Raw genomic sequence first — 27,308 nt, 5'->3', positions numbered from 1 at the left:
ACTTTCACAGCATCATCTTTCAGGATTTGAAATAGCTCAACCGGAATTCCATCACCTCCACTAGCTTTGGCCTCCAGCCACAGTCGAAGTCTTTGAATTCATTCTCCTTCTGTTCCTCCATGCATCTCTTCATCCCAACACACCCACTCAAGGATAGGGTTGTGGGAAATGGGGAAATGAAACCATAAGTCTTTGATGGGAAGAAATCTGAATTACGAAACACAATTTCCTCCCCTTGTTTGTGTTCAATCTTAAAGGAAAAAAGAAATAATAAATATTATTGGTACATGAGTGTTTAAATCTCCAACTCTAACTGTGGACTTGTCTATTTTTCCCCATTTATTTCTGTCTGTTTTTACTTGTTGAATTTTGAAGTTCTCTGGGATTTTTCTGAATCTCGGTCACATATGAGGAGCATCACATTCAACATTACTGTGTCTTGTTGATGAATTAGCCTTTTTACCAAGATGAAGTGTTTTCCTTTAGCCCTGGGATAGAGATAGTATTGTCCTGAAACCGCTGATATTATAGCCACTGTAGGTTTCATGTTCTCAATCTATGCATCATGTATCTTTTTCATCTCTTCTACTTTCACCTCTCTGTGTCTTGATATTTAGGGTGAGATTTCCTTAGACAGTTTGCGGGTAGGTCTTGCTTTTTTACCCCATCTGTCTTATACTCGAAGAGTTGAGATAACTTGCATCTAATATGATTATTGATATAGTTGTGTTTAAATTCATCATCTTGCTATTTGCTTTTTATGTTTATCCCACCTGTCTTTTTTTCTCTTTTTCTCTGCTTTCTTTATGATGAATTTTTAAGTTTTCATTTTATTTCCACTATCACTTTGTTAGCTATACCTGACTTTATTTTCTTAGTGATTGCTTCACAATTTACAATCAGTACACTTCAGTCACTCAGTCGTGTCCAACTCTTTGCAACCCTATGGACTACAGCATGATAGGCCTCCCTGTCCATCAACAACTCCCGGAGTTTGCTCAAACTCATTTCCATTGAGGTGATGCCATCCAACCATCTCATCCTCTGTCGTCCCCTTCTCCTCTCGCCTTCAATCCTTCCCTGCATCAGGGTCTTTCAAATGAGTCAGCTCTTTGAATCAGGTGGCCAAAGTACTGGAGTTTCAGCTTCATCATCAGTCCTTCCAATGAACATTCAGGACTGATTTCCTTTAGGATGCACTGGTTGGATCTCCTTGCAGTTCAAGGGACTCTCAAGAATATGCACATTTAATTTCTCATCCTCTCTCCAGAGAGGGTTATATCACTTCACATATACTGGAAGTTCTTTAGAACACTATCTTTTATTTCCTCCCTCCCATCTTCTGCATTATTTATATTATACCTTTTACATTTAAGTGAAATACAAACAGGCTTCCCTGTTGACTCAGTGATATAAAACCCACCTGCCAATGTAGGAGACTAGGGCTCAATCCCTGGGCCAGGAAGATCCTCTGGAGAAAAAAATGGCAACGCACTCCAGTATTCTTGCCTAGGAAATCCCATGGACAGAGAAGCCTGGCAGGCTACAGTCCATGGGGTCACAAAAGTGTCAGGCATAACTTAGTGACTAAAGAACAACAGAAGATAAACTCAGCGATATATTCTTCTAGCTTTGTCTTTAAAAGCCAACTATCTTTAGGAAAAATTTAGATGATGAAAATAATCTCTTTTTTTAATTTATCCAGTTATTTGCTATGGTCTGTCATTCTTTTGTGTTGATCCCACTTGTCATCCACTTCCACTTTCCATCCATCTGACCCATCTATGGATCAGTCCAGAGCAGCCTGTTGCTCAGTGTCTAGAAACAGTCCTCTTACACAGGCATACCTTAGAAACATTGTTGAATTGGTTCCAGATCACTGCAACCAAGTTAATATCACACCAAGTTTTTAGCTTCCCAGTGCACATAAAAGCTATGTTCACACTACACTGTAGTCTATTAAGTGTACAATAGAGTTTTGTCTAAAAAATTATGTACATACCTGAATTTAAAATCACTGACAACCATCATCTAAGCCTTTGGTGAGTCATAATCTTTTTGCTGGTGGAGAGTCTTGCCTCCATGTTGAGGACTGCTGACAAATCAAGGTGAAGGTGGTGGCTGCTTAAGGCTGGCATGGCTGAGGCAATTCCTTAAGATAAGACAACAATGAGTTTGTCACATCAATTAACTTTTCCTTTCATAAATGATTTCTCTGTAACATGCATTGCTATTTCTCATCATTTTACCCACTGTAGAGCTTCTTTCAGAATTGGAATCAATTTTCTCAAACTCTGCTGCTGCTTTATCAATTGTTGTAATTGTTCAGTCACTAAGTTGTGTCTGACTCTTTGCAACCACATGGACTGCAGCACTCTGGGCTTCCCTGTCCTTCACTATCTCCCAGAGTTGCTCAAACTCATTTCCACTGAATCAGTGATGTCATCCACCGTCTCATCCTCTGTCTCTTCCTCTTCCTCCTGCCTTCAATCTTTCCCAGCATCAGGGTCTTTTCCAATGAGTCAACTCTGCATCAGGCGGCCAAAGTACTGTAGCTTCAGCTACAGCATGTGCTGTGATTAGTCACTCAGTCATGTCCAACTCTTTGGGACCCCATGGACTACAGTCTGCCAGGCTCCTTTGTCTATGTGGATCCTCAAGACATGAACACTGGAGTGGGTTGCCATGCCCTCCTCCAGGGGATCTTCCCAACCCAGGGATCGAAGCCAGGTCTCCTGGATTGCAGGCGGATTCTTTACTGTCTGAGCCACCAGGGAAGTCATCAGTTCTTCCAAAGAATATTCAGGATTGATTTCCTTTAGAATTGACTGGTTTTCTCTCCTTGCTGTCAAAGGGACTCTCAAGAGTCTTCTCCTAGCACCGCAGTTTCAAAGCATCAATGTTTCAGTGCTAAGCTTTGTTTTACATGATTACTGGAAAAACCATAGCTTTGACTATATGGACTTTTGTTGGCAAAGTGATGTCTCTGATTTTTAATATGCTGTCTATGTTTGTCATTGCTTTTCTCCCAAGGAGCAAGCATCTTTTAATTTCATGTGTGGAGTCCTTTAAAATCACCTATGAGGACTTGAATCAGCTTCTTTCAAACTCCTGTTAATGTTGATATTTTGACCTCTTCCTGTGAGTCATAAATATTCTTAATGGCATCTAGATTAATGAGGTCTTCCCAGATGGTTTACTACTACTTTGCCCAGATGCATCAAAGGAATCACTATATATGGTAGCTATAGCCCTATGAAGTGTATTCCCTAAATAATAAGATCCAAAATTCAAAATTACTCCTTGATACAAGGGCTATGAATGGATGTGTTCACAGGCATGAAAACAACATTAATCTCACAGTACATTTCCACCAGAGCTCTTGTGTGACCAAGGGCATTGTCAATTAGCAGTAATATTTTAAAAGGAATCTTTTTCCCTGAGCAGTAGGTCTCAACAGTGGGCTTAACATCTTTAGCAAACCATGTTGCAAACAGATGGGCTGTCATCCAAAGTTTGTTGTTCCATGTGTAAGGTACAGGCAGAGTAGATTTAGCATAACTCTTAAGGACCCTAGGATTTTCACAATGGTCAATGAGCATTGGCTTCAACTTAAAGTCACTAGCTATATTAATCTCTAAAAAGAGAGTCAGCATGTCCTTTGAAGATTTGAGGTCAGGCATTGACTTCTCTGGGCTTCGCAAAAGTGCTAGTGGTCAAGAATCCTCCTGCCAATGTAGGAGCTGCAGGAGACACAGGTTCGATCCCTGGGTCAGAAAGATCTTCTGGAGGAGGAAATGGTAACCCACTCCAATATTCTTGCTTGGAGAATCCCATGGACATAGGAGCCTAGTGGGCTACAGTCCATGGGATTGTAAAGAGTCAGATATGACTTAGCAACTAAGCATGCATACATGATTGACTTCTCCTCTGTAGCTATGAAAGTTCTAGACAGCATTTTTTTTCCCCCCCCAAGATAAGGCTGTTACACTTACACTGGAAATCTGTTGTTTATCTTAGCTAGATCTTCTGAATAACTTACATGCATTTCTACATCAGCTCTGGCTGCTTCACTGTGCACATTTATGTTATGGAGATGGCTTCTTTCCTCAAACTTCATTAACCAACCTCTGCTAGTTTCAAACTTCTTCTGCAGCTTCTTCACCTCGCCTTATCTTTAGAGAATTGAAGAGAGTTTGGACATTTCTCTGGATTAGGCTTTAGCATAATGGAATGCTGTGGCTACTAAAACTCTCTCCATATCAGAATAGCTATTTCATTTTCTTATCATTCTAAGTTCACTGGAGTAGTACCTTTAGTTTTCCTCAAGAACTTTTCCTTTGCATTCACAATTCAGCTAAATGTTTGGCAAAAGAAACCTAGCTTTCAGCTTGTCTTGGATTTTTACATGCCTTCCTCACTAAGTTTCACCAGTTCTAGCTTTTGATTCAAACTGAGTGATGTGTGAACCCTTCCCTTCACCTGAACAGTTAGAGGCAAGCATTGGGTTATTAATTGCCTAATTTCAATATTTGTTGTTTCTTGGGCATAGGGAGATGAAAAGAGAGAAAGAGAGACAGGTGAAGGTCTACTTAGAGGAGCAATCAGAACACACACATTTCCCAGTCAAGTTCACTGTCCTATATGGTTGTGGTGTATGGCACACGAGGACAATTACAAGAGTAGCTTCAAAGACCAATGATCACAGATCATCATGATGGAAGAGGGGCATGGGAAATTCACATTGGTTTATACATGATTTAACTTGAACTTTAACTGAAACAGCCCATTTTGCGGTCTATTAGACATATATGGTTCATCTGCTTTAATCACTGAAGAAAATAATGCATTTAAACATCATAATGGAGGGTCCAGTGGTTAAGGATCTGCCTGTCAATACAGGGACACACATTCGATCTCTCGCCAGGGAGCTAATATTCCACATGCCTGGTGATCAAAAAACCAAAATGCAACAAAGAAATAACATTGTAATAAGTTAAAGACTTTAAAAATGGTCCACATCAAAAATAATCTTTTTTAAAAAATCACAATGGAAGGAATTATCTGGCAGTACAACAGTTAGGGTTTCTCATTTTCACTGCAGTGGGCACAGAGTTCAATCCCTGGTCTAGGAACTAAGATTCCACTGTGTTGAATGAAAAATAAATCTTTTAAAAAATTCAATAAAGCTGAAAAATTGCAGCCATCTACATTTTTTTTCAATAGAAAGGATCAACAAAATTAAGAGATGGATTTTTTTTTAAAGAAAAATGGATAAACTGGAAGAACTAGATAAATTCCTAAAAATATGCAACCTACAAAGACTTAATCATAAAGAAACAGAAAATTTGAACAGACTAATAATGAGTACAGAGATTGAAACTGTAAGGAAAACCTCCCAACCAGGAAAAGCCTATACCATATGGCTTCACTGGTGAATTCAACCAAACGTTTTGAGAATTAATACCAAGCCTTCTCAAATTCTTCCAAAAAGCTGAAGAGAAAGGAACACTTCCAAACACATTTTGAGGCCAAATAGATCAATACTATTTTTTTTTTTAATAGAAGGCCATTACAAAAAATACATGTCATTACCCCTAACAAATAAAGATTCAAAAAATTAATAGCAAGCCAAATTTAACATACATTAGGACCATCATGCCCCATGATCAACTGAGACTTATCCAAGGATGCAAGGATGGTGCCACATTCACAAATCAATGGATGAAACAAATGACATTAATAGAATGACAAATAAAGTAAAATGAATGTTCATTTCAACGTGTAAACACATATATAAGCTAATAAGAAATACCAAGACTTAGAAATATTTTAATTAATTATTGAATATACTGCAAAAAAATCCATAAATTTTATTTTATGTAAATTAAAATTCAATAAAGAAGAAAAATACACAATTTTGGATGTGAGCAGGATAGTCAGTTGTGGGAGACTGATTGTAAAACTGGCCCAAGTTGTCACACTACCTTGTCTCCTGGCCCTTTTACAATGTAAATTTCGATTTCTACCCATGCAGAGTTGGGATCTATTTTTCCACCTCTTGAAGCTCAAAGCCGCAAAGGCCTTGCAGTTTTACTTTCAATAGTTTCTACTCTTTTAAGCATTTAAAATGCTTGACATTTTAATTTGACACCCCTGTTTCAACCCACATACTATCTTCTCAATATCAGTAACCTCAGATATGCAGATGACACGACCCTTAATGGCAGAAAGCAAAGAAGAATTTTTTAAAAATTTATTTATTTTAGTTGGAGGCTAATTACTTTACAATATTGTAGTGGTTTTTGCCATACATTGACATGAATCAGCCATGGGTTTACATGTGTTCCCCATCCTGAACACCCCTCCCACCTCCTTCCCCATCCCATCCCTCAGGGTATTCCTAGTGCACCAGCCCTAAGCACCCTGTCTCATGCATCAAACCTGGACTGGAGATCTGTTTCACATATTATAATATGCATGTGTCAATGCTATTCTCTCAGATCATCCCACCCTCGCCTTCTCCCACAGAGACCAAAGGAGTGTCCTATATACTGGGTCTCTTTTCTGTCTCACATATAGGGTTATCATAACCATCTTTCTAAATCCCATATATATGTGTTAGTATACTGTATTGGTGTTTTTCTTTCTGGCTTACTTCACTCTGTATAATAGGCTCCAGTTTCATCCATCTCATTGGAACTGATTCAAATACATTCTTTTTAATGGCTGAGCAATAATCCATTCTGTATATGTACCACAGCTTTGTTATCCATTCATTTGCTGATGGACATCTAGGTTGCTTCCATGTCCTGGCTATTATAAACAGTGCTGTGATGAACATTGCGGTATATGTGTTTCTTTCAATTCTGGTTTCCTTGGTGTGTATGCCTAGTAGTGGGATTGCTGGGTCATAAGGCAGTTCTATTTCCAGTTTTTTAAGGAATCTCCACACTGTTCTCCATAGTCGCTGTACTAGTTTGCATTCCCACCAACAGTGTAAGAGGGTTCCCTTTTCTCCACACCCTCTCCAGCATTTATTGTTTGTAGATTTTTGGATAGCAGCCATTCTGACGTGTGAAATTGTACTTCATTGTGGTTTTGATTTGCATTTCTCTGATAATGAGTGATATTGAGCATCTTTTCATGTGTTTGTTAGCCATCTGTGTGTCTTTGAAGAAATGTCTGTTTAGTTCTTTGGCCCATTTTTTGATTGGGTCATTTACTTTTCTGGAATTGAGCTGCAGGAGTTGTTTGTATATTTTTGAGATTAATTCTTTGTCAGTTGCTTCATTTGCTATTATTTTCTCCCATTCTGAAGGCTGTCTTTTTACTTTGCTTATAGTTTCCTTCGTTGTGCAAAAGCTTTTAAGTTTAATTAGTTCCCATTTGTTTATTTTTGCTTTTATTTCCAATATTCTAGGAGGTGGGTCATAGAGGATCCTGCTGTGATTTATGTCAGAGAGTGTTTTGCCTATGTTCTCCTCTAGGAGTTTTATAGTTTCTGGTCTTACATTTAGATCTTTAATCCATTTTGAGTATTTTGTGTATGGTGTTAGAAAGTGTTCTAGTTTCATTCTTTTACCAGTGGTTGACCACTTGTTAAAGAGATTGTCTTTTCTCCATTGTATGTTCTTGCTTTGTTTGTCAAAGATAAGGTGTCCATAGGTGCATGGATTTATCTCTGGGCTTTCTATTTTGTTCCATTGATCTATATTTCTGCCTTTGTGCCGGTACCATACTGTCTTGATGACTGTGGCTTTGTAGTAGAGCCTGAAGTCAGGCAGGTTGATTCCTCTGGTTCCATTCTTCTTTCTCAAGATTGCTTTGGCTATTCGAAGCTTTTTGTATTTCCATACAAATTGTGAAATTATTTGTTCTAGTTCTGTGAAAAATATCACTGGTAGCTTGATAGGGATTGCATTGAATCTATAGATTGCTTTGGGCAATATACTCATTTTCACTATATTGATTCTTCTGATCCATGAACATGGTATATTTCTCCATCTATTAGTGTCCTCTTTGATTTCTTTCATCAGTGTTTTACAGTTTTATATATATAAGCCTTTTGTTTCTTTAGGTAGATATATCCCTAAGTATTTTATTCTTTTCATTGCAATGGTGAATGGAATTGTTTCCTTAATTTGTCTCTCTGTTTTCTCATTGTTAGTATATAGGAATGCAAGGGATTTCTGTGTGTTAATTTTATATCTTGCAACATTACTATATTCATTGATTAGCTCTAATAATTTTCTGGTAGAGTCTTTAGGGTTTCCTATGTAAAGGATCATGTCATCTGCAAACAGTGAGAGTTTTACTTCTTCTTTTCCAATTTGGATTCCTTTTATTTCTTTTTCTGCTCTGATTGCTGTGGCCAAAACTTCCAAAACTATGCTGAATAGTAGTGGTGAGAGTGGGGACCCTTGCCTTGTTCCTGACTTTAGGGGAAATGCTCTCAGTTTTTCACCATTGAGGATAACATTTGCTGTGGGTTTGTCATATATAGCTTTTATTATGTTAAGGTATGTTCCTTCTATTCTTGCTTTCTGGAGAGGTTTTTTTTTTTTATCATAAATGGTTGTTGAATTTTGTCTAAAGTTTTTTCTGCATCTATTTAGATAATCATATGGTTTTTATCTTTCAATTTGTTAATGTGGTGTATTACATTGATTGATTTGTGGATATTAAAGAATCCTTGCATTCCTGGGATAAAGCCCACTTGGTCATGATGTAAGATCTTTTTAATATGTTGTTGGATTCTGTTTGCTAGAATTTTGTTAAGGATTTTTTGCATCTGTGTTCATCAGTGCAAAGAAGAATTAAAGAGCCTCTTGATGAAAGTGAAAGAGGAGACTGAAAAAGTTGGCTTAAAACTCAACATTCAGAAAACTAAGATCATGACATCTGGTCCCATCACTTCATGGCAAATATATGGGGAAACAGTGGAAGCAGTTTATTTTGGGGGGCAGTGGACAGACTTTATTTTGGGGGGCTCCAAAATCTGCAAATGGCAAACTAGCCATATGCCAGCCATTCTAGAAAATGAACTGAGAACAAGCATCATGAAATCAAAAGATGCTTGCTCCATGGAAGAAAAATTATGACCAACCTAGACATCATATTAAAAAGTAGAGACATTACTTTGCCAACAGAGGTCTTTCTAGTTAAAGCTATGGTTTTTCCAGTTGTCATGTACAGATGTGAGATTTGGACTAAAGGGAAAGCTGAACGCTGAAGAATTGATGTTTTTGTACTGTGGTATTTGAGAAGACTCTTGAGAGTCCCTTGGACAGCAAGGAGATCCATCCATCCAATCCTAAAGGAAATCAGTCCGAATATTCATTGAAAGGACTGATGCTGAAGCTGAAACTCCAGTACTTTGGCCACCTGATGCAAAGAACTGACTCATTGGAAAAGACCCTGATCCTGGGAAAGGTTGAAGGCAGGAAGAGAAGATGAAGACAGGGGATGAGAGGGTTGGATGGCAGCACTGACCCAATGGACATGAGTTTGGGTAAACTCTGGGAGTTGGTGATGGACAGGGAGGCCTGGCGTGCTGCAATCCATGGGGATGCAAAGAGTCAGACACGACTGAGTGACTGAAATGAACTGAGCTACCTTCTCATGCATGTAAAAATATCTGTACCTATTCACTAGAAATTCTATGGTAAAGAGGATGATTTTCACACATATAAGAGCACAGTCCACAGGAAGTCTGTGGTTTACCCCTTTCTCAGAATCTTCTCATAATAACAAGAATGGCTGTTATAAAATTTCCAGTAAACAGCCAAAACCATTTCCTGCCTCATCTCCTTCACCTTTGACCTTACCTGTCACTCATAGCTGTGGTCACTTCACAGGATAGAAAGCTTAAGATGCAAGGTCCACTTCCCCACTACATGGGGTGACGTTTACAATGGATTCAGACATGTTGAGGAGGCCTGATTGAGGACAGTCACAGCTCTGTTGTGAGCTGAGTGGAGAATCAGTGCAATCGGTGCACACAGGTTGCTCTGCTTTCCTATGCCTTTTAGAATCCTGACAATGGAGTTTTAAAAGTTTAAACTGCTTACAGAAAACTTAACAACTCAATTATTTTTTATTATTGCCTATTTTGAAGCAGCATGAAATTTGCATTAAAATTTCTCTATTTCCAAGCTTTAAAAGGCGACCAAAATTTAAAAAAAAAAATCTGTGTATAAACATGTAAAAGTAGTTTGCTCGTTTTCTTTTATTATGTTTTATCTTTTTGTAATAGGAGATCAGGGATTTCAGCATTGAGATGGCAAACTGGCCATATGCCAGCCATTCTAGATGAACTGAGATCAATTACAGACCACAGACACTCTCTTTTCGAAAACCCTCATAAAATCAGGATGTCATAGAGAACTTGTTGTTCAGTTACGTCCTGTCCTACTCTTTGCCACCCCATTGATGGCAGCTGGCCAAGCCTACCTATCCATCACCAACTCCCGGAGCTTGCTCAAACTCATGCCATCGAGTCAGTGATGCTATCGAACCATCTCATCTTCTGTTGTCCTCTTGTCCTCCTGCCTTCGATCTTTCCCAGCATCAGAGTCTTTTCCAGTGAGTCAGTTCTTTGCATCAGGTGGCCAAAAGACTGGAGTTTCAGCTTCAGCATCAGTGCTTCCAATGAATATTCAGGACTGATTTCCTTTAGGATGGACTGGTTGGATCTCCTTGCAGTCCAAGGGTCTCTCAAGAGTAGTCTCTGAAACCATGGTCAATTCTTCAGTGCTCAGCCTTCTTTATGGTCCAACTCTCACATTCATATATGACTACTGAAAAAATCATAACTTTGATTAGATGGACCTTTGTTGGCAAAGTAATGTCTATGCTTTTTATATGCTGTCTAGATTTGTCAAAGCTTTTCTTGCAGGGAGCAAGTGTCTTTTAATTTCATGGCTGCAGTCACAATCCACAGTGATTTTGGAGACCATGAAAATAAAGTCTTTCAGTTTTCATTGTTTCCCCATCTGTTGGCCATGAAATGATGGGACTGGATGCCATGATCTTCGTTTTTTGAATGTTGAGTTTTAAGCCAGCTTTTTCACTCTCCTGTTTCACTTTCATCAAGAGGCTTTTTAGTTGCTCTTCACTTTCTGCCATAAGGGTGGTGTCATCTGCATATCTGAAGTTATTGATATTTCTCCCAAAATCTTGATTCCGTGCTTCATTCAGCCCAGCATGTCACGTGATGTTCTTTGCAAAAAGTTAAATGAGCAAGGTGACAGTATACAGCCGTGATGTAATCCTTTCCTAAATTGGAACCAGCCCAATGTTCCAATGGTTCTAACTATGACTTCTTAACTTAACATGCATACACGTCTCTCAGGAGGCAGGTGAGATAGTCTGGTATTCCTATCTCTAAGAATTTTCCACAATTTGTTGTGATCCACACAGTCAAAGGCTTTAGTGTAGTTAATGAAGCAGAAGTAGATGCTTTTCTGGAATTCTCTTGCTTCTTCTATGATCCAACAAATGTTGGTGATTTGATCTCTGGTCCCTCCGCCTTTTCTAAATCCAGATTTTACTTCTGAATTTCTCAGTTCATGTACTGCTGAAGTCTAGATTGGAGAATTTTGAGCATTGCTTTGCTAGCATGTGAAATGAATGCAATTGTGTAGTAGTTTGAACATTCTTTGGCATTGCCTTTCCTTGGGATCAGAATGAAAACTGACCTTTCCCAGTCCTGTGGCCACTGCTGAGTTTTCCAAATTTGTTGGCATATTGAGTGCAGCACTTTAACAGCATCATCTTTTAGAATTTGAAATAGCCCAGTTGGAACTCCATCACCTCCACTAGCTTTGTTCATAGTGATGCTTTCTAAGGCCCACTTGACTTTGCACTCTAATATATCTGGCTCTAGGTGAGTGATCACACCATCATGGTTATCTGGTTTCATTATCCGTATTCATTAAGATCTCTTTTGTATAGCTCTTCTTTGTATTCCTGCCACCTCTTCTTAATATCTTCTGCTTCTATTAGGTCCATACCATTTCTGTCCTTTATCGAGCCCATCTTTGCATGAAATGTTCCCTTGGTATCTCTAATTTTCTTGAAGAGATCTCTAGTCTTTCCCACTCCATTGTTTTCCTCTATTTCTTTGCATAGAGAACTTAGGAGCATACATATCAGATACAAGAGGATGCAACAATTTCTGAAGGGAGCACTGGGGCAGAACATCCACAGTCAGCATGGCCCCAGAGAGGCTAGGGCTGAGGCATCCGTGAAGGAGACAGAAGCACCATGGAGAGGTGGGCGTCAGACACTTCAGCTGCGATGGAATGGGGTTGCAGATCCGTTGAGGATGTGACCATAAGATAGTGGGCCCAACTGTCTCCTCACTTGCCCCTGTTCAGAGGCTCACACTTCAAGGTCACTCTTCCTGAGTCATAACTGAAGGATTCTGCTCTTTGATTAGAGCATCTCCAGAGAAAATCCTCCACATTCGGGCATTTTGGGTTCCCTCTCTATAGCATCCTGTCCTGCAGTCACCTCAGGTGAGGGCTGCACTCAGAACTCTCACTCACAGGTGAAACTTCAGGCTTTTCCAATTATTTATTCCAAAATATGAAAAGGCAATTGGGGGAACGGCTACTTGAGGACAAACTGCAATATGATAGAGAGATGAAAGAGACAAAGATAAACATAAAAAAAAAATCCTAGGGGTGCTATTAACTCAACAAACAAAAGCAGAAACAAAAAAAAAACTAACCAAATGAAAATAAATTTCTCTTTCAGATATCTACATTATTAATCCACCCACTGAAATTAACTAAAAATGCTGAAAGCATAGTTCACACCTTTTCTTAAAAGCATAGGAGAGAGGCAAATAATAAGCTTTCTCAGAACAGAACAAAGTGAAGGTGGCAAGTGGAGTACAGCAGCAGGCTGTCTCTCTGAGGATACTTCACCAGCCCTGGGTGATTGACGCTTTGCTTCTCTTAGCCATATTGACATGAAAATCAGCGTCAAAGGCAATGGGAGATTCAAGGTGGTATCTAATAGAGGAACTTTTACCGCTGACTCCAAGGGGCCACTCCCTCAATGAAAGGTTATACAAAGTCAGTGGTTTCTAGTTAGTGAAGGGGATGATAGATTAGAAACAGAAATGACCAGAAGGCAATTTAAAGAGGCAAAAGATGCTTATAGAAAAAAGGAGAGAGAGAATAGTGTAGAAGAAGTCTTTATTTAATTTTTTTTAAGATTATTTTGATGTGGACCATTTTAAAAGTCTTTATTGAATTTGTTACATATTGCTTCTGTTTTTGGTTTTTTGGTCTGAGGCATGTGAGATCATAGCTCCCAGACTAGGGATTGAACCCACACCCTCTTCATTGGAAAGCAAAGTCTTAATCACTGGGCCACTAGGGAAGACCCAGGTAGACTTTAAAGTGATAATGTTTGAATTTTTTCTGAGTTTATGAAATTCAACAGTCAAAACATTCCAGAAAGCTAATACCAAAGACTGTTGTGACACTGTCTGGATCACAACAGACGGTGAAAAATTCTTAAAGAGATGGGAATACCTGACCACCTTATCCTCCCCCTGAGAAATCTGTAAGCAGACCAAGAAGGAACAGTTAGAACTGGACATGAAACAACAGACTAGATCCAAAATGGGAAAGGAGTATATCAACGCTGTATATTGTCACCCTGCTTATTTAACTTATATGCAAAGTACATCATGTGAAAAGCTTTGCTGGGTGAAGCACGCTGGAATCAAGATTGTTGGGAGAAATATCAATAACCTCAGATACACAGATGACACCACCCTTACGGAGGAAAAGTAAGAAGAACTAAAGCCTCTTGATGAAAGTGAAAGAGGAGAGTGAAGAAGCCGGCTTAAAACTCAACATTTGAAAAGCAAAGATCATGGCATCTGGTCCTATCACTTCATGGCAAATAGATGGGGAAACAATGGAAATTGTGAGAGACTTTATTCTTCGGGCTGCAAAATCACTGCAGATGGTGACTGCAGCCATTAAATTAAAAGACACTTGCTCCTTGGAAGAAAAGCTATGTCTAGCCTAGACAGCATATTAAAAAGCAAAGACATTACTCTGTCAACAAAAGTCCATCTAATCAAGGCTATGGTGCTTCCAATAGTCATGTATGGATGTGAGAGTTGGACCATAAGGAAGGCTGAGCACTGAAGAACTTTTGCTTTTGAACTGTGGTGTTGGAGAAGACTCTTGAGAGTCCTTTGGACTGCAAGGAGATACAACTAGTCAATCATAAAGGAAATCAGTCCTGAATATTCATTGAAAGGATTTATGCTGAAGCTGAAATTGCAAACTTTGGCCCCCTGATGTGAAGAACTGACTCACTGGAGAAGACCCTGATGCTGGGAAAGATTGAAGGCAAGAGGAGAAGGGGACGACAGAGGATGAGATAGTTGGATGGCACTACCATCTCAATGGACATGAGTTTGAGTAGACTCTGGGAGTTTGCTGATGGACAGGGAGGCCTGGTGTGCTGCAGTCCATGGGGTCGCAGAGTCAGACATGACTGAACGATTAAACTGAACTGAATGTCAAAGAAGATCATTAAGAAAGATATCAAACCATAACATGTAATAGTGAAACTGTGGGACATGAAAACAAAGAGAATGTCTAAAAAAGTAATCAGAAAGAACACACCAGTGACCTTTGAAGAAGAGAAGATAGGAACTATGCTGATTTCTTAGTAACAACAAAGGAAGCCATAAAACAGTGGAAGCAGGTTTCCAATGTGCTGAAAGAAAATAACAGTCAACTTAAAATTCTACACTTGGGAAAATAGCTGTCAAAAATACGTGCAAAAGAAACACATTTCAGACAACACAGACAGTTTTGCCACCAGCACAGCCTCACTAAGAGAATTTGTCAAGAGAGCACTTGAGGAAGAGGAAAGTAATCCCAGATATTAAGTGAGAGGTGAAAAAGGTTCTTGAAAGAAGGAAGAAAGGAAAGATAATAGTAATAACTTTTATGGTTTAAAAGGGGAAAAACAAGAAAATTAAAATACACAACACCAACAATGTGTGCATAGGAATACAAGGTGGGCTTCCCAGGTGGTACTAGTGGTCAAGAATCCACCTGCCAATGCAGGAGATGTAAAAGACTCAGATTTGATCTCTGGGTGGGGAAAATCCCCTGGAGGAGGAAATGGCAACCCACTGCAGTATTCTTGCCTGGAGAATCCCATGGACAGAGGAGCCTGGCAGGCTACAGTGCATGGGGTCACAAAGAGTCAGGAAGAGACTTAGCACACATACATGAGTGTGAGGCAAGAATGAAAATTAAATGTTCTAAACTATTTGTTGTATAACAGGAAGATAAAAGTACAGATTGTTTTAAAATTTTGATATGAATGTGTTATACAGGGAGTACAACAAAATATTTTGTAATAACTATGAATGATGTGTAAACTTTCAAATCTAAAACCTTTAAAAAAATTAAAACTTTCCATACAAGTAGAGGAAAAAATACAATGTGAAAAATAATCAAATAATCCAAATTAAGGTATAAGGAAGAAAGAAAACACAAATTATGAAACGGATTGGACAAGTAGACAGCAAAAAATAAAATTATGAATGCATCCAGCTAGATCATAAAATATCAACCTACCAGAGGCATTTTTCACAGAGCTAGAACACATAATTTCACAATTTGTATGGAAATACAAAAAAACCTCAAATAGCCAAAGCAATCTTGAGAAAGAAGAATGGAACTGGAGGAATCAACCTGCCTGACTTCAGGCTCTACTACAAAGCCACAGTCAGCAAGACAATATGGTACTGGCACAAAGACAGAAATATAGATCAATGGAACAAAATAGAAAGCCCAGAGATAAATCCACACACCTATGGACACTTCGACAAAGGAGCCAAGAATATAAAATGGATTAAACAATCTCTTTAACAAGTGGTGCTGGGAAAACTGATCAGCTACTTGTAAAAGAATGAAACTAAAAACACCAATACAGTATACTAACACATATATATGGAATTTAGGAAGATGGCAATGACGACCCTGTATGCAAGACAGGGAAAGAGACACAGATGTGTATAACGGACTTTTGGACTCAGAGGGAGAGGGAGAGGGTGGGATGATTTGGGAGAATGACATTCTAACATGTATACTATCATGTGAATTGAATCGCCAGTCTATGTCTGACGCAGGATGCAGCATGCTTGGGGCTGGTGCATGGGGATGACCCAGAAAGATGTTATGGGGAGGGAGGTGGGAGGGGGGTTCATATTTGGGAATGCATGTAAGAATTAAAGATTTTAAAATTTAAAAAATAAAAAACTAAAAAAAATTAAAATTAAAATTAAAAAAAAAAAGAATGAAACTAGAACACTTTCTAACACCATACACAAAAATAAACTCAAAGTGGATTAAAGATCTAAATGTAAGACCAGAAACTATAAAACTCCTAGAGGAGAACATAGGCAAAACACTCTCCGACATACATCACAGCAGGATTCTCTACGACCCACCTCCCAGAATATTGGAAATAAAAGCAAAAATAAACGAATGGGAACTAATTAAAATTAAAAGCTTCTGGACAACAAAGGAAACTATAAACAAGATGAAAAGACAGCCTTCTGAATGGGAGAAAATAATAGCAAATGAAGCAACTGACAAACAACTAATCTCAAAAATATACAAGCAACTTATGCAGCTCAACTCCAGAAAAATAAACGACCCAATCAAAAAATGGGCCAAAGAACTAAACAGACATTTCTCCAAAGAAGACATACAGATGGCTAACAAACACATGAAAAGATGCTCAATATCACTCATTATCAGAGAAATGCAAATCAAAACCACAATGAGGTACCGTCTCACACCAGTCAGAATGGCTGCAATCCAAAAGTCTACAAGCAATAAATGCTGGAGTGGGTGTGGAGAAAAGGGAACCCTCTTACTCTATTGGTGGGAGTGAAAATTAGTACAGCCACTATGGAGAACAGTGTGGAGATTCCTTAAAAAACTGGAACTAGAACTGCCATATGACCCAGCAATCCCACTGCTGGGCATACACACCAAAGAAACCAGAATTGAAAGAGACACGTGTACCCCAATGTTCATCGCAGCACTGTTTATAATAGCCAGGACATGGAAGCAACCTAGATGTCCATCAGCAGATAAATGGATAAGAAAGCTGTGGTACATATACACAATGGAGTATTACTCAGCCATTAAACAGAATACATTTGAATCAGTTCTAATGAGGTGGATGAAACTGGAGCCTATTATACAGAGTGAAGTAAGCCAGAAAGAAAAAAATACTAATACAGTATACTAACGCATATATATGGAATTTAGAAAGATGGCAATGATAACCCTGTATGCGAGACAGCAAAAGAGACACAAATGGATAGAACAGTCTTTTGGATTCTGTGCGAGAGAGAGCAGGGAGGATGCTTTGGGAGAATGGCATTGAAACATACATAATAGCATATAAGAAACAAATCACCAGTCTAGGTTTGATGCAGGGTGCAGGATGCTTGGGGCTGGTGCACTGGGATGACCCGGAGGGATGGTGTGTGTGAGAGGTGGAGATGGGAGGGGAGTTCGGGATTGGGAACACCTGTACACCCATGGTGGATTCATGCTGATGTGTGGCAAAACCAATACAATATTGTAAAGTAAATAATAATAATAATATATAGTTATGATAAACACACCAAAGATTTTAGGTATTAAAAAATAGTTTTTGGAGTGGATTGCAAAAGAAATCCAAATCTAAAACATGAAACTAGAGATAGGTTGAAATCAGAATATAGGCACATAGAGCAATCTAATTCTAAACAAACATGAACAAAATATCAAATGAAATAGAATTTTCATTCAGTGTCTATTGAGACCCTATTACGTGCCATGTGCTATTCTAGGCAACTGGATGTATTAGCACATGATAGCAGGTAAAGATCCCTGCCTTGCCAGAGCTCTCAGTGTTCCTTGAAGAGACAGACAACAAACAAAAAAAGAATAATTTGTAAATTATGGAATAATTACAGAAAATGTTCACTTATAAAAGGAAAAAAAAAAAAAAGACCTAGAGCGAGAAGGCAAGTTAAACTTCAACAGTGTGGAAATGGAATACCTACCAAGAACCATTCTTCAGTATGGCAATTTGAAGATTTCAAATTCCGGAGAATGTAATCCAATTTAGGAAGAAATTTAGATAATCAGGATGCTTTTTCACAAGAAGAAATAACTTTGAGAACTATTGCCTTGGATATTCCATTTTTGCATTTGTTTATAAATATAGATGACACTTAAAACATAAATTGGTCTGCAGCTTCCTCCAGATTTATCCAGGTTTAATCTGAAACCTGATGGTGAGGCCAACTACTCCAGGCTGGAAGCTGGCAGGTTTAATACACAAGGGGACTGACTCACAATGCTTGTCTTGGGTGACCACAAGGAGAAGGGTCTTGACACCTGTCTGCCAGAACCTAAAACACTTACATAGAGTCCTTAAGTGGGTTCGGTCACTTATACCATCCAGATAGTGTGAGTTTCTACTCAAGGTTCTGTCTTTGGGGTGGGGCTTCTGAGAGTGGTTCATAACATTGTACAGGAGACAGTGATCAAGACCATCCTCTAGAAAAAGAAGTGCAAAAAGGCACAGTGTTTCTCTGAGGAGGTCATGCAAATAGCTGAGAAAAGAAGAGAAGCAAAAGGCAAAGGAGTAAATGGAAAATATGCTCATCTGAAAGTAGAGTCCCAAGAACAGAAAGAAGAGATAAGAAAACCTTCCTCAGTGAACAATGCAAAGAAGCAGAGGAAAAGAATAGAATGGGAAAGACTAGAGATCTCTTCAAGAAAATTGGAGATACTAAGGGAAAGTTTCATGCAAAGATGGGCTCAATAAAGGACAGAAATGGTATGGACCTAACAGAAGCAGAAGATATTAAGAAGAGGTGGCAAGAATACACAGAAGAGCTCTACAAAAGATATCTTAATGACCTGGATAACCACGACGGTGTGATTACTCACCTAGAGCCAGACATCCTGGAATGCAAAGTCAAGTGGGCCTTAGAATGCATCACTATGAACAAAGCTAGTGGAGGTGATGGAATTCCAACTGAGCTATTTCAAATTCTAAAAGATGATGCTGTTAAAGTGCTGCACTCAATATGCCAGCAAATTTGGAAAACTCAGCAGTGGCCACCGGACAGGAAAAGGTCAGTTTTCATTCCAATTCCAAAGAAAGGCAATGCCAAAGAATGCTCAGACTACCGCACAATTGCACTCATCTCACACACTAGCAAAGTAATGCTCAAAATTCTCCAAGCTACTTCAATAGTACACGAATAAAAACTTCCAGAAGTAAAAGCTGGATTCAGAGGAACCAAAGATCAAATCACCAACATTCGTTGGATTATAGAAAACAGAAAAGAATTCCAGAAAAACGTCAATTTCTGCTTCATTAACTACACTAAAGCCTTTGACTGTGTGGACCACAACAAACTGTGGAACATTCTTAGAGATGGGAATACCAACCGAGCTTACCTGTGTCCTGAGAAGTCTGGATGCAGGTCAAGAAGCCACAGTTAGAACCAGACATGGAACAGTGAACTAGTTCCAGATTGGGAAAGGAGTATGTCAAGGCTGTATATTGTCACCCTGTTTATTTAATTTATACGCAAAGTACATCATGAGAAATGCCAGGCTGGATGAAGCAGAAGCTGGAATCAAGATTGCCAGGAGAGACATCAATAACCTCTGATTAGCAGATGACAGCACCATTGTGACAAAAAGGGAAGAGGAAATAAAGAGCCTCTTGATGAAAGTGAAAGAGGAGAGTGAAAGAGCTGGCTTAAAGCTCAAGATTCAAAAAATGAAGATCATGGCATCTGGTCCCATCACTTCATGGCAAAAAGATGGGGAAACAATGGAAACAGTGACAGACATTATTTTCTTGGGCTCCAAAATCACTGCAAATAGTGACTGCAGCCATGAAATTAAAAGACACTTGCTCCTTGGAAAAAAAGTTATGATAAACCTAGACAGCATATTAAAAAGCAGAAACATTACTTTGCCAATACAGGTTTGTATAGTGAAAGGTATGTTTATTCCTGTAGTCAGTATGTATGTGAGAGTTGGACCATAAAGAAGGTTGAATTGATGTTTTGAAGTGTGGTGTTGGAAAAGGCTCTTGAGAGTCCCTTTTACTGCACAGAGATCAAACCAGTCAATCCTAAAGGAAATCAACCCTGAATATTCATTGGAAGGACTGATGATGAAGCTCCAATACTTTGGCCACCTGATGCAAAGAGCCGACTCATTAGAAATACCCTGATGCTGTGAAAGACTGAAGGCAGGAGAAGGGGCTGACAGAGGATGAGATGGTTGAATGGTGTCACTGACTCAATGGACATGAGTTTGAGAAGCTCCTGGAGATGGTGAAGGACAGGAAAGCCTGTTATACTGCAGTCCATGGGTTGCAAGGAGTCAGACATGACTGAAGAACATAAATAACAACTGGGAACTGGAGAGGTAAGCAGAAGGCACATTTCTAGGACAGGGGAGCCCTCAATTGCATGGGTCCAGTTTGCTGGTTCACCTCTCTAACCCGTGATCAACTCTCACGATCTCAGAGTCTCCCTCTCCCTGGGCTCTCACCAGCATGGAGGTGGCTCCTCTGGTGGCTCCCTGGCTGCACTGGAGGCATATGCCACAGCAACAATAGAGTTACTTGTTAGAGAGAACGTAGGTGAAGACAGTGGTTCCCCAAATCAATGACAACTTTTCTGCCAAGAATCTTGTCGTCCGAATCATTGAACTACTACTTCCCCCATGTAGGAAGTGGGATCACTCATGGTGTTAACTTGTGCCCTTTTGTAACTTAATAAAGATGACACATTAACAGCCTCATCAGTAGGAACACACTATATTCAATTTGGATAATGACACTAATGTTTCCTTACAAGGCAGTGATCATGTCCAAGGCCAGTGTACTTTGGAGGTCAGCTTTTCTCATTAGAGGCATGTCAGCATCCCATCACCTCATGGCCAACGGAAGAGGGAAAAGTGGAAGCAGTGACAGATTTTATTTTCTTGGACTGCAAAACCACTGTGGACAGAGACTGCAGCAATGAAATTAGAAGATACTTGTTCCTTGGAAAGAAAGCTATGATAATCCTAGACAGCATATTAAAATATTGAAAAGCAAAGATATCACTTTGCTAACAAAGGGCCATATAGTCAAAGCTATGATTTGTCTGGTAGTTCTCTATGGATGTAAGAGTTGGACCATAAAGAAAGCTGAGTGCCAAAGAATTGATGCTTTTGAATTGCGGTGTTGGAGAAAACTCTTGAGAGTCCCTTGGACTGCAAGGAGATCAAACCAGTCAATCCTAAAGGAAGTCAGTCCTGAATATTCATTGGAAAGACTGATGCTGAAGCTTCAATACTATGGCCACCTGATGCAAAGAGCTGACTCATTGGAAAAGATCCTGATGTTTGCAACGATTGACATCAAAAGGAGAAGGGGAGAGCAGAGGATGAGATGGTTAGATAGCATCATCAACTCAATGCACATGAATCTGAGCAAAATCTGGGAGATAGTGAAGGACAGGGAGCCTGGCATGCTGCAGTCCATGGGTTGCAAAGATTTGAATAAGAATTAGCAACTGAACAACAAGCACATAGTAAGAACAGGCTTTGTTGGCCTCCATTCCAGACTTGTTAGGTGAATTTATCAAAGACTTCTACGTATTCTATACCTTCTAGAAATTAAGTAATTTTGCATCTGTATTCAACAAATTATGATTGAAATGAACTTTTGGTTCTTCATGGATTATGTACACATAACTTTACAACTGACTGCTGTGTCAGGAACATGCCTCCTTTGACCTTGAGGGCTCATTACTCAACACTTCTGGAACTCCTCTGATGGAGTCATCTTTGAACTTAAATGCCACAGTGGAAAACTTGTCTCTGATTTGTAGATTCTTTTTATTTTCATCCAGAAGCATGCTTCCAAATTTGATCATTGACCCTATTCACCAGGTTTAGATGCTGTCAAAATCCATTCTCAGTAGGTCAAGTAGTGATCTCCAAGAACAGTCAGGTGAGAGGCAACTGTCACCCTATTGGGTGGGGCACACAGTGGAGTCCATGTGGAGCCTCCCTTGTTAAATCACATGGTTACATACAGATCACCCTCTTGACTAAGGAGGCCATTGCTCTAGAGAAGAACCCCAAGAATTTCTCAGTTCTAGAAGTTGTCCTTATCATCAAAATGTCCTCTTTTCTTAAAAAGCACTTTACCTACTGAATTAGTTGAAGAACTAAACTTCACAGAACCAGTTTCTAGATCCTTCCTTCAGCGGCTGCACTGTGCAGTAGCAGCTGAGAGGAGACACCCCATGTCCAAGGTCAGGAGCGGTGGCATGAGGAGATACCTCACGTCCAAGGTCAGGAATGGTGGCCAAGAGGAGATACCCTATGTCTACGCCATGTCCAAGGTAAGGGAAATCCCAGTAAGACGGAAGGCACTGGGAGAGGGCATCAGAGGGCAGACAGACTGGAACCACAATCACAGACAACTAGCCAAACTGATCACACGGACCACAGCCTTGTCCAACTCAATGAAACTAAGCCATGCCGTGTGGGGCCACTCAAGATGGACGGGTCATGGTGGAGAGGTCTGACAGAATGTGGTCCACTGGAGAAGGGAATGGCAAACCACTTCAGTATTCTTGTCTTGTGAACCCCATGAACAGTATGAAAAGGCAAAAAGATATGACACTGAAAGATGAACTTCTCAGGTCGGTAGATGCCCAATATGCTACTGGAGATCAGTGACGAAGTAACTCCAGAAAGAATGACAACACCCAGTTGTGGATGTGACTGGTGATAGAAGCAAGGTCCGATGCTGTAAAGAGCAATATTGCATAGGAACCTGGAATGTCAGGTCCATGAATCAAGGCAAACTGGAAGTAGTCAAACAGGAGATGACAAGAGTGAACATTGACATTCAAGGAATCAGAGAACTAAGATGGACTGGAATGGGTGAATTTAACTCAAATGACCATTATATCTACTACTGCAGGCAGGAATCCCTTAGAAGAAATGGAATAGCCTATATACTCAACAAAACAGTCCAAAATGCAGTACTTGGGTGCAATCTCAAAATCGACAGAATGATCTCTGTTCATTTCCAAGGCAAACCATTCAATATCATGGTAATCCAAGTCTATGCCCCGACCAGTAACGCTGAAGAACCTGAAGTTGAATGGTTCTATGAAGATGTACAAGATTTCTAGAACTAACACCTAGAAAAGATGTCCTTTTCATTATAGGGGACTGGAATGTAAAAGTAGGAAGTCAAGAAACACCTGGAGTAACAGGCAAATTTGGCCTTGGAGTACAGAATAAAGCAGGGCAAAGCCTAACAGAGTTTTGCCATGAAAATGCACTGGTCATAGCAAACACCCTCTTCCAACAACACAAAAGAAGACTCTACACATGGACATCACCAGATGGTCAACACTGAAGTCAGACTGATTATATTCTCTGCAGTCAAAGATGGAAAAGCTCTAGACAGTCAGCAAAAACAAGACCGGGAGCTGACTGTGGCTCAGATCATGAGCTCCTTCTTAACAAATTCAGACTTAAATTGAAGAAAGTAGGGAAAACCACTAGACCATTCAGCTATGACCTAAATCAAATCCCTTAGGATTATACACAGGAAGTGAGAAATAGATTTAAGGGACTGGATCTGATAGACAGAGTACCATGATATTGTAGAGGAGACAGGAATCAAGACCATCCCCAAGGAAAAGAAATCCTAAAAAGCAAAATGGCTCTCTGCGGAGGCCTTACAAATAGCTGTGCAAAGAAGGGAAGCGAAAAAGAAAGGAGAAAAGGAAAGATATACCCATTTGAATGCAGAGTTCCAAAGAATATCAAGGAGAGATCAGAAAGACTTCCTCAGCGATCAATGCAAAGAAATAGAGGAAAACAATAGAATGGAAAAGACTAGAGATCTCTTCAAGAAAATTAGATACCAAGGGAACATTTCATGCAAAGATGGGCTCGATAAAGGACAGAAATGGTATGGACCTAACAGAAGCAGAAGATATTAAGAATAAGTGGCAAGAATACACAGAAAAACTGTACAAAGAAGATCTTCACAACCCAGATAATCACGATGGTGTGATCACTTGCTTGGAGTCAGATATACTGGAATGTGAAGTCAAATTGGCCATAGGATACATCACTAGGTACAAAGCTAGTGGAGGTGATGGAATTCCCGTTGAGCTATTTCAAAGCCTGAAGGATAATGCTGTGAAAGTGCTGCACTCAATATGCCCACAAATTTGGAAAACTCAGCAGTGGTCACAGGACTGGGAAAGGTCAGTTTTCATTCCAGTCCCAAAGAAAGGCAATGCCAAAGAATGCTCAGACTACCTCACAATCGCACTCATTTCACACACTAGTAAAGAGTAATGCTTAAAATTCTCCAAGCCAGGCTTCAGCAATACATGAACCGTGAACTTCCAGATGTTCAAGCTGGTTTTAGAAAAGGCAGAGGAACCAGAGATCAAATTGCCAACATCCACTGGATCATGGAAAAAGCAAGAGAGTTCCAGAAAAACATCTACTTCTGCTTTATTGCCTATGCCAAAGTCTTTGACTGTGTAGATCACAATAAACTGTGGAAAATTCTAAAGAGATGGGAATACCAGACCACCTAACCTGCCTCTTGAGAAACCTATATGCAGGTCAGGAAGCAACAGTTAGCACTGGACATGGAACAACAGACTGTTTCCAAATAGGAAAAGGAGTACGTCAAGGCTGTACGTTATCATCCTGCTTATTTAACCTCTATGCAGAGTACATCACAAGAAATGCTGGGCTGGAGGAAGCACAGGCTGGAATGAAGATTGCCAGGAGAAATATCAATAACCTGATATGCAGATGACACCACCCTTATGGCAGAAAGTGAAGAACTAAAGAAGGTGAAAGAGGAAAGTGAACAAGTTGGCTTAAAGCTCAACATTCAGAAAACTAATATCATGGCATCTGGTCCCATCACTTCATGGGAAATAGATGGGGAAACAGTGGAAACAGTGGCTGACGTTATTTTCCCTGGCTCCAAAATCACTGCAGATGGTGATTGTAGCCATGAAATTAAAAGACGCTTACTCCTTGGAAGGAGAAAGTTATGACCAACCTAGATATTCAAAAGCAGAGACATTACTTTCCCAACAAAGGTCCATCTAGTCAAGGCTATGATTTTTCCAGTGGTCATGTGTGGATGTGAGAGTTGGACTATAAAGAAAGCTGAGCACCGATGAATTGATGCTTTTGAACTGTGGTGTTGGAGAAGACTCTTGAAAGTCCCTCGGACTGCAAGGAGATCCAACCAGTCCATCCTAAAGGAGATCAGTCCTAGGTGTTCATTGGAAGGACTGATGCTTAAGCTGAAACTCCAGTACTTTGGCCACCTGATGCAAAGGACTGACTCATTTGAAAAGACTCTGATGCTGGGAAAGATTGAGGGCAGGAAGAGAAGGGGACAACAGAGGATGAGGTGGTTGGATGGCATCACCGACTCAATGGACATGGATTTGGGTGGACTATGGGAGTTTTTGATGGACTGGGAGGCCTGCTGTGCTGCTGTTCATGGGGTCGCAAAGAGTTGGACATGACTGAGTGACTGAACTGAACGGACTGAATGAATCATTCACAAGGAGCTTTCTGTAATAATTGTGTTATAGCAAATAGCAGTTGGGGCCTGCAGTGTTATTTCACATATACTATGAATGTTTTCTCACAATGGGCTTCCCTTCCATGTTGCCTTTACTTCATTCATAATATTTATTATAAACCTTAGGAAAAGCATGTATTTGAGATGCTATTTCCTCCAGATTTAATCTCCAATCCCTTTCTCCCTAAATTTCACCAATGCAATAGATACCCTCAGTCCCTTTCAGAGACAAAACAAAGGACAACTGTAAAAATTCCAGATATTTGAGTTTGAGTTATCTTCCATAATTACTTATAATATAAAATCATCCCTCTATCACTGAAATTTTGCAATTTGAGTTTGAGTTATCTGCCATAATTATAAATACTGTAAAGTCATCCCTCTATTTTTGAATCTTTGCAATTATTTTAGCAGGTCAGAAACTTTTATCTGCTCACTGTCACAGTGTATGTGGGTAAACTTTTCCCAGAGATTTCAACAGTCAGGTGAGACTTTCCTCCTGGCAGGGGATGAAAGAAAAAAAAAAAAAAACAAATGAAACAATAATCAGGAAATTCTTTGAAATAGAAAAAGAAGTTGGTATCATAGGCTCAGCTGGTAAAGAATCCACCTGCAACGCAGGAGACCTGGGTTCCCCCTGGGTTGGGAAGACACTCTGGAGAAGGGAAAGGCTACCCACTCTAGTATTCTGGCCTGGAGAATTCCATGGATTGTACAGGCCACAAGGTCGCAAAGAATTGGACATGACTAAGTGACTTTCACACACACACACACATCATAAGATGTATCTGTCAGGACTCTAGCAGAAAAGAGATGACCTAGTATAATGAAGTACTTGGAGGAGATGCTAGTGAAGGGGCTGCCTACAAGCTGTGGTTACAAGGTTTACAAATGACAAGGGAGAGAGCTAGTAACAGTGAAGAAAAAACATCCATACCCTAAGAGGTGAACAAAGCTGGAATGCAGAGAGTTGGGTAGTAAGGCCTACAGGAGAGGAGCAACTAGTCAGAGATGACCTGCAGGTAGCGAGAATGGAGAACAGATACCCTGACCTTGCTTTTCTGCCTTCAAGAGACCTCCTGCTTGGAGATCTCTGCCAAAGGGGTTTGGCAGAAACCAAGCAGAGGTCAGAGAGCAAGAGATCCCATTGATGCTGTCCATGTAGATCAGCCTCCCATGCAAGAAGTTAGAGTGAAGAGGGGTGAAGTGTGGGTGTGCAGAAGCAAATGAAAAATATTTGGCACAGAAGGGTTTTTTTTTTTTTTTTTTTTTTTTTAAGTTACAGTCAGGAACACTTTAAGTTAGGATGGTACCTTAAAAAAGGAGAGAGAAAAACACTAAGAGAATTTACTTCCACATCTCCACCAACCACAGAATAATGGTGCCAGAGAAGCCCATGCTGCATTGGCGTGGTTCTCTTAACAAAGTTCTCATAGGTGTGGATTGAAATAACACACCAGTGGGGCCTACACTTAATGTATGCAGGGTTTCTCATTTGAATTTTCCTAAGTTGAATTTCTGAACTCTACCAAATGAATCATTACCTGGTTATGTCAATT

General features: G+C 39.7%; 1 protein-coding gene across 1 annotated transcript in view; it reads right to left on the bottom strand.

Moving 5' to 3' along the window:
* The window catches only part of LOC138439615 (GTPase IMAP family member 7-like), a 566,929-nt gene that overhangs the window by 199,775 nt on the left and 339,846 nt on the right, over nt 1–27,308 (bottom strand). The window lies entirely within an intron of this gene.

This window comes from Ovis canadensis, chromosome 4 (genome assembly GCF_042477335.2).
Source record: "Ovis canadensis isolate MfBH-ARS-UI-01 breed Bighorn chromosome 4, ARS-UI_OviCan_v2, whole genome shotgun sequence".
Lineage (NCBI taxonomy): Eukaryota > Metazoa > Chordata > Mammalia > Artiodactyla > Bovidae > Ovis > Ovis canadensis.
Note: the sequence above shows the minus strand (reverse complement) of the source record. Positions and strands in the feature narration are given on the sequence as shown.